The sequence below is a fragment of the Chrysochloris asiatica genome, unplaced genomic scaffold (assembly GCF_000296735.1).
Source record: "Chrysochloris asiatica unplaced genomic scaffold, ChrAsi1.0 scaffold00012, whole genome shotgun sequence".
In the NCBI taxonomy this organism is placed as follows: domain Eukaryota; kingdom Metazoa; phylum Chordata; class Mammalia; order Afrosoricida; family Chrysochloridae; genus Chrysochloris; species Chrysochloris asiatica.
This window is the reverse complement of record NW_006408530.1, coordinates 4,993,347-5,000,618: the sequence shown is the minus strand read 5'-3', so window position 1 is coordinate 5,000,618 and position 7,272 is coordinate 4,993,347. Positions and strand designations below refer to the sequence as shown.

The window sequence follows — 7,272 nt, the reverse complement described above, 5'->3', positions numbered from 1 at the left end:
CCTCAGTCACTTTATCTCGTTTCTGGACATGCACTGATATGGTCATCTGCTTCTGATTTGGGGGCATATTCAGGAGTTAGCTCTGGCCTTAATACTTAGATGGGTGTATATTTTGGTATTTTTTATGCTTTCTGATTGCCTCTAGGTAGATGTGATCTAAGAGATGAGCTTCCCTTTTCACTCTTCTTCCTGAGAAATTTCAAGATGCCACTGTTGGTCATTGTGAGGTAACTCAGGATTTAGTTTTTGGACTATTTACTTTTTAGTCTGCCTGTCTCATTCCACAATCACTGTTCAGGCCTTTTTCCTAGTGATAAACAGTTCAGGGCCAACTGTGGCTGTTTTGCACTGCTGTTTGGTTTTAAGTGGAAACCGTCACTTTAAATGTTGAAGAGATCTGTGCACATGTGTAGTAGAACACTCCAGGGGTGGGAGTGGGGTGTCCACTCGCTCAGGCATCCCCTATGGTAACCAAAATGGAGGTGCACAGCCAGCAAGAGACCAATGAACAGATCCAAAAAAAAAAAAAAAATAAGAATGTGTCCACACCTTTATTTCTGCAGTCCTGTCAGGCATCCCTGGCTGCTCTCATCCTTCCCCTGCCTGGTCTCATCCAAGATGGCAGCTCTGGGAGCAGCTTAGCATCTTGAATTAGAAATCAATGACTTTTTTGTTTCTGCTACAAATTCCCCTATCTGTAAGCCTTCCAACCTTCTTAATATTCCTTTATATGTGGTTTGTTCTCTCTTATTTGCTTATTTTTGTTGTTTATGATAATCCTCTCCACTTAAAGTTGCTATTCAGTAATTCATTACATATTCACTGAACATCAGGTAGTATAGAACTCTGTACTGGGGATTAAATGTGAACCAAGTGATGATTTCTATTCTTAAGGTACTTATAATTTGGTGGCAAGACACATGGTCATGGAAATGAGAAAATTTAAAGTAGTGTAATAAAACTTTTTTTCAAATATAGTACATAAAATTATCTTATGTTTTTATTTTTATAATTATGTATGTAAAATAAAAATATTAGACTATAGATTATAAAATCTAAGTGTAATTAAATAATCATGAAATCAATTGATAATAGCTTTGACCGTATTTTGGACACAGTATTATAAGAATTTAGTGGAACACTATCTGCATCTGACTGGAAAATCAGTGCATGAGCTTATGGGTGTTTCAAACTACATTTCAAAGTATACACAGGATTTAGTAGACAAAGTGGAAGAAGAGACAGTAAGATAAATCAAAATCAATGTGTGTGTATACCCAAAGGTGTGCATGGCCAGTGGTGCTCAGGGAACTGCAGGTAATTCTCTGTGGGTACACAAGAGGGAGCTCTGAGGACACAGGGGCTGATGGCACATGAAGATGAAACACTGACTTTGGCAGTGGAAACTTTGTAGGTCCTTGTGTGGGCCCCAAGGTCTGTTTGAATCACAAGGTTGGCAGTTTGAACCCATAAGCCACTGTTTTAAACCCTGTACAGGGTCGCTATAGGTTGGAACCGACTTGAAGGCACTTGACAACAACAACAAGAAAGGATTTTTAAACAAATCACAGTGTTCTAAAGAGCACTGAGGCAGAGTTGCTGTTGTTAGTCACCCTTGAGTCAACTCTGATTCATGGTAATCCCATGTGTTTTGAATAGAACTGCTCCATAGGGTTTTCAAGGCTTTGACCCTTTAGAAGCACGTTGCCAGGTGCTTCAAGAGCCTTCTGAGTATGTTTGAAGCACCAGCCTTTTGGTTAGTTGTTGTTAACTGCTGTGGAGTAGGAGCTGACTCATAGCGACCCTGTTTAGGGTTTCCTAGGAGCAGTTGGTGGGTTTGAACCGCCGACCTTGGGTCTCAAACGGATCTTGCAATCCAGCCCATTATCCTTCAGCACCATACCAGAAGTGCATTTTGGCTAGTAGTCCACACATAACCATTTATGCCACCCAGAGACTCGATGGTAGAGGTGTGTTCTATATAAAAGTTGTCTCAAGAACCAGGCAAGATCCTGACCTAAATCAGCAGCTGCCCAGAATGAGTAGGAGGGGAGGGCTTTAAAATCTCGTTAGTGATTATAAGGGGTTATTTGTGGGAAAGGAGTGACTCTTCCCCCTTGAGTGAATGGTGAATGCTGGTGCCATTTACTAAATTGGTAAATACTTCAGCAGGAACAGATTTGTTAAGAAAGGTCATAACTTCCACCCCACTGCTCACAGAAGCAGTCAAATACATTTTATATTTTACATGTTTTATACCCATGAATAAATAAAGTTATAAGTCTGAAAGCAGATGTATATTTGTAATGATTTACATACATCTTTGATTACGTATATCACACACATTACAAATAGAAAAATTTTTAAGTCTGAGATTGAAAAATATAGCTAGAAGTTCTAATATTTTCATTTCACACTCCATTGATTACCTTGCAAACAACACTTTGGAAGTCATTGCTCAAGACCAGTCTGTAGATGAGGTCACCGAAGAATAATGTCCAGGAAAAAAAGCATTGGGATGGAGATGTGGACTCATGAGAGTACCCATATTTAAGAGTACAGCTAAGAATTGAACAAAGGAAGAAGAGTCTGTGAAGAAGACTGAGATGCAATGCCAGAGAGGTTAAGAAAAATCTCTCTGAAGTGGAAATAAAACAATGTTTCTTATCTTTATTGCAGCCCCAAACACCAAACCAAACCAGTTGTTTTTAAATTGACTGATGGCGACACCGTGTGTATCATAGTAGAACAGCACTCTAAAGCATTCTCAATGGCTGTGGTCTTTTAAAAGAAGTAGATCACTAGGGATTTCTGAAGAGCCTCTGGGTGGATTAGAACAGACAACCTTTCTGTCAGTAACTAATAGCTGTTCATACCACACCACCCACCTTACTGTCCTCAAGTCGATTACAACTCATTGAGACGCCATAGGCCAGCGTTTAACTGCTCATTGGGTTTCTGACACTAAATCTTTCCAGGAACATACAGTGGTGGACACTTTCTGGGGGCTGAAGAGACGGTGTAAAATCTGGTGAGGCATAAAAGTAAGTCAGTGATTATTCTACACAGTGAGAGACAGTTTAAATAAACGAGACACACATTCTGCCTTCTTACTAGAGTGTGTGTTACAGGAAGTGGGATGATTAAGAAAGTTTCCCAGACAAGATACTGGCTGAACTGAGTTGTTTGAGCTGAACAGGAATTAGGGAGAGAGCAGAAGACAATTGTGGCTCTGATCCTATAGGAAGACAAAATGATCAAACCGGTACAAGGAACCAGCTTCCTGCTGTCTGTCATTATGAATACACACATGTACTGGCTCATTTATATTCCTGAGCAGTATTACATCCTTGCAAATTGATACAGATAACAGTACTCACATTTAAATGAGAACTTTTAAATACCTTTCTCTATTTATAGCAGGAAAGGAAAGAAATTCCCCAGTTCTGATCCCTGGAGGCGTTCATTAGGGAAAGTTTAATGAAGCAGGCAAACAGGTGCTTCTTATGCGCCTTTTATAAAGGGCTGCAACTGTGCTCTTACCATCTCTTCAGCCTCCAACTGGGAGTACACGTCATGTGCTGAGATAATAGCGCACAGCAGGGTCCTTTAGCATGCTCCACATAAATATTCACAGTTTTATCTTCCTCTGCCTGGTGATCCATCATAAGCATAGCGCATAGAGAAAGATGGAAAAAATAAATACAGAAATGTATAATTTGGGGGACATAAATCTAAAGTTAATTTTTACACTGTAAGATTTAAGAAATATATACTGATTATAGAGTTAATAGACCACTAGTTAAAAGCTCTGGTGATTATTATTTTAGATTTCCCAAAATGTCTAATAACAAGAGAAAATAATTCTATCTAGTAACCATGTTTCTCTTCTGTTGCTTTTTTGATATCTCCCCTTGCTAACAATTCATATGTATGCAAGTACTTATAATATTTACAATCACCCTCGACATGTGGACCATAATATAAACATTGCATGAAATCCTTACTGGTTCCACTTAAATCAGGAATTTATTATTTTGATCACTTGGAAACTTGAATACATGTCAGTCTGGTTATATTATCTTGTCTTAATGTCTACTGATATGTTGTTGTTGCTGTTATGTGCCATCGAGTCAGTTCCGACCCATAGCGACCCTGTATAGGGTTTCCGAAGGTGTAAATCTTTACGGGAGTAGAAAGCCTCATCTTTCTCCCACGGTGCAGCTGGTAGTTTTGAACTGCTGACCTTAAGGTTCGCAGCCCGATTCGTAACCACTACGCTACCAGATCACTTTAAATTGGGTTCCTAAAAACTCTGTTAAGAAGTGACTTGAATAAGTGAAGTTAGCAAAAATTACTGTCCAAATTAGGCAACAATAGCTCATGATGCAGGTGAGGCTTCTCAGTTGTTTAGAATTGGCTTGCAAAACTTTATCTAACCGCTTCTATTAGAATGCAAGAAGTAAGCATTCTGTAGCTGAGAATTTAATTTCTTTATAATGCTTGTTGTTGTCAGGTGCCATCGAGTCTGGAACCAACTCATAGCGACTCCATGCACAGCAGAACGAAACAATGACCGATCCTGGGCCAACCTCACCACTGCTGCCACACTTGAGTCCATCAATGATGCCACCTGGCTGATCCATCTCATTGGGGGTCTTCCTCTTTTTCTCTGACCCTCCACCTTACCAAACATGATATCCTTCTCTAGCGACGGTTCCGTCCTGACAATATGTCCAAAGTATGAAAGATGAAGTTTGGTCATCTTGGCCTCTAAGGAGCACTCTGGCTGCACTTCTTCCAAAACAGATCTATTGGTTCTTTTGGCAGTCCATGGCACTTTTAGTATTCTCCAACACCACAACTCAAAGGCATCAATTCTTCTACGATCTTTCTTATTCACTGTCCAGCTTTCACATCCATATGAGGTTATTGAAAATACCATGGCTTGGGTCAGGCGCACCTTAGTCCTCAAGCTGACATCTTTGCTCTTCAACACTTTCAAAAGATCTTGTGCAACAGATTTGCCTAATACAATACATTGTTTGATTTCTTGACTGTGAGTGTTGATAGTTAATCCAAGAAGAGTGAAGTCCTTGACAACTTCAATCTTTTCTCCATTGATAAGAATGTTGTTTATTGGTCCAGTGGTGAGGATTTTTGTTTTCTTTACATTGAGATGTAATCCACACCAAAGGCTGTTCTCTTTGATCTTCATCAGTAAATGTTTTAAGTCCTCTTCACTTTCAGCAAGCAAGGTTGTATCATCTGCATATCGCAGGTTGTTAATGAGTCTTCCTCCAATCCTAATGCTACATTTTTCTTCATAGAACCCAGCTTCTCATATTATTTGCTCAGCATACAGGTTGAATAAGTATGGTGAAAGAACACAACCTCGTCACACACTTTTCTAATGGTGGAAGACCAAAGTATGCAGTTATTCTTAAATAGTTAGAAATTGCTAACTTTTTGCAAGAAAGGGATAGAATTCTAAATCAATATAATCTGTTCATATAATAAGATAAAGCAAAGCTATGGTAAAATGCTAACATTGAGCTTTGTGATTTTCAAACAGTAAAAGAATAAATATTGGTAAGGCCAGTCTGGGCACTACCATGCTCTATGAACTCAGTGAGAAAGGGAAGGAAATGCTCACGGATAACAACATTCCCTATGGCCACTGTGTCATCTGCCTGTGTGGTTTCCAGGAGAAGGAGGCCTTTACCAAAACACCCTATTACCACTACTTCCACTGCCACTACCTTGCATGGTATATCTAGCACTTGGAGAAGGAGCTGAAGATGCAGGAGCAAGAGCAGGAGCTGTAGCATGTCACAGCTCACCAGGAGGCAGTTGGTGTGCAATGTCCAGTGTGCAGAGAACCCCTCGTTTAAGATCTTGCCACATTGAAAGCAACCCCTGAGCCCCAACAACCCATGGATCTGTACCAGCCTGATGCAGACAGCTTGCAACAGCAAGAAGAGCGCCAATGGCTGTACCAGAGGCAGCAGGAGCTAGGGTTGGGGTGGGGGGCATCATTGACCCTGAGGCTGAGCGTAACTGCTACAACAGGCTACCGCTCCTTTGGAACTCGAGTCATCTGTAGATGTCTCCAGGGGATCCCACCCATCCAGTGCCCTTGCCACAGAACTGTCCACCTCAACTGCCCAACACACCCAGTCAACTCTTTTACCAATGGGCTCCCAGTGCACTTGTAAGAAGACTTCAAGGGCTGGACCAAATCAGCAGAGGTAGGGCGAGACACAGAGAGCTTTGCCAGACCCTCCTCAGACCAGTCAAGATCTCTGGCAGCCACCTAACCAGTGGCACCTCTAGGGAGGGGAAACCAATGATACTCAAGAACTGCTACTTCTTAAGGGGCCCTTCAAGGAGCCCATGGAACTAAACCAAGGGGTTCAAGATCCTGCCCAAGAGAAGGGACCCCCACCTTGCAGGACTCGGGATTATACTTGCTGGGAGCGCTCCAAAGGTCAGATGCCAGGTTTTTCCTACCCTCACCTGCCTCATGTTCAGGGAGTCTATAGGCCTGATAGTCGGAGAGAGCCTCTGGGCTTGGAACCTGAGGATGGTTCCTAGCAGTACTGAGGGGGTGGGAGTGGGGGTGAGCAGGAAGCAATAAAGAGACGTGGCCTTTAGCTTTTTGTGCTCTGTAAAACAAACAAACAAAAAAACAACAGTTTTCAGGTTAGATAAATTATTTACCTAGTGAGCTAGTGAGCGAAGTTGTGTGGTATGAGGAGTAGCATGAAAGTCAGACTATGTTGTTTATCTCATGTATTGGTTAGCAATTCAACGTTGAGTAACAGAGACTCTGAAAAAATACAGCTTAAACAAGATCCATATTCATTTCTCTTATAAGAGGCTGCAGCTGGTGAAGTGGCTCTGTGCCATGATCTCTTCCTGAGTGACCTTGTTACTTTGAGCTCTCTGCTCAGTCATGCTTAAGGTACGCCCATTGATGTTGAGGTTCAAGATGACATCTCGTGTTCCAGACATCATGTTCATGTTCTGGATAGCAAAAGAAAAGGCAAACAAGAAAGAGGCAAAGATAGGTACCAATTGCCACACAGTGTGCTTCCATTTATACAGCATTATCCATGGCTTAGGTGCATAGCATAATTAGCTACTAAGCTGACTAGAAAATTATTCACTGCTTGTGCCCAGAATAAGTTGAGGGTTCCATCACTATTAAGGAAGGGGAGGATGTATCATAGACAGTAAACAGCAGTCCCTGTCCAGACCACTGTAACT

The 7,272-nt window shown here is 41.3% G+C and overlaps 1 pseudogene; it reads left to right on the top strand.

Moving 5' to 3' along the window:
- Positions 1 to 6,597, top strand: part of LOC102839388 — a 33,395-nt pseudogene extending 26,798 nt beyond the window's left edge.
- Positions 6,598 to 7,272: the final 675 nt, after the last annotated feature.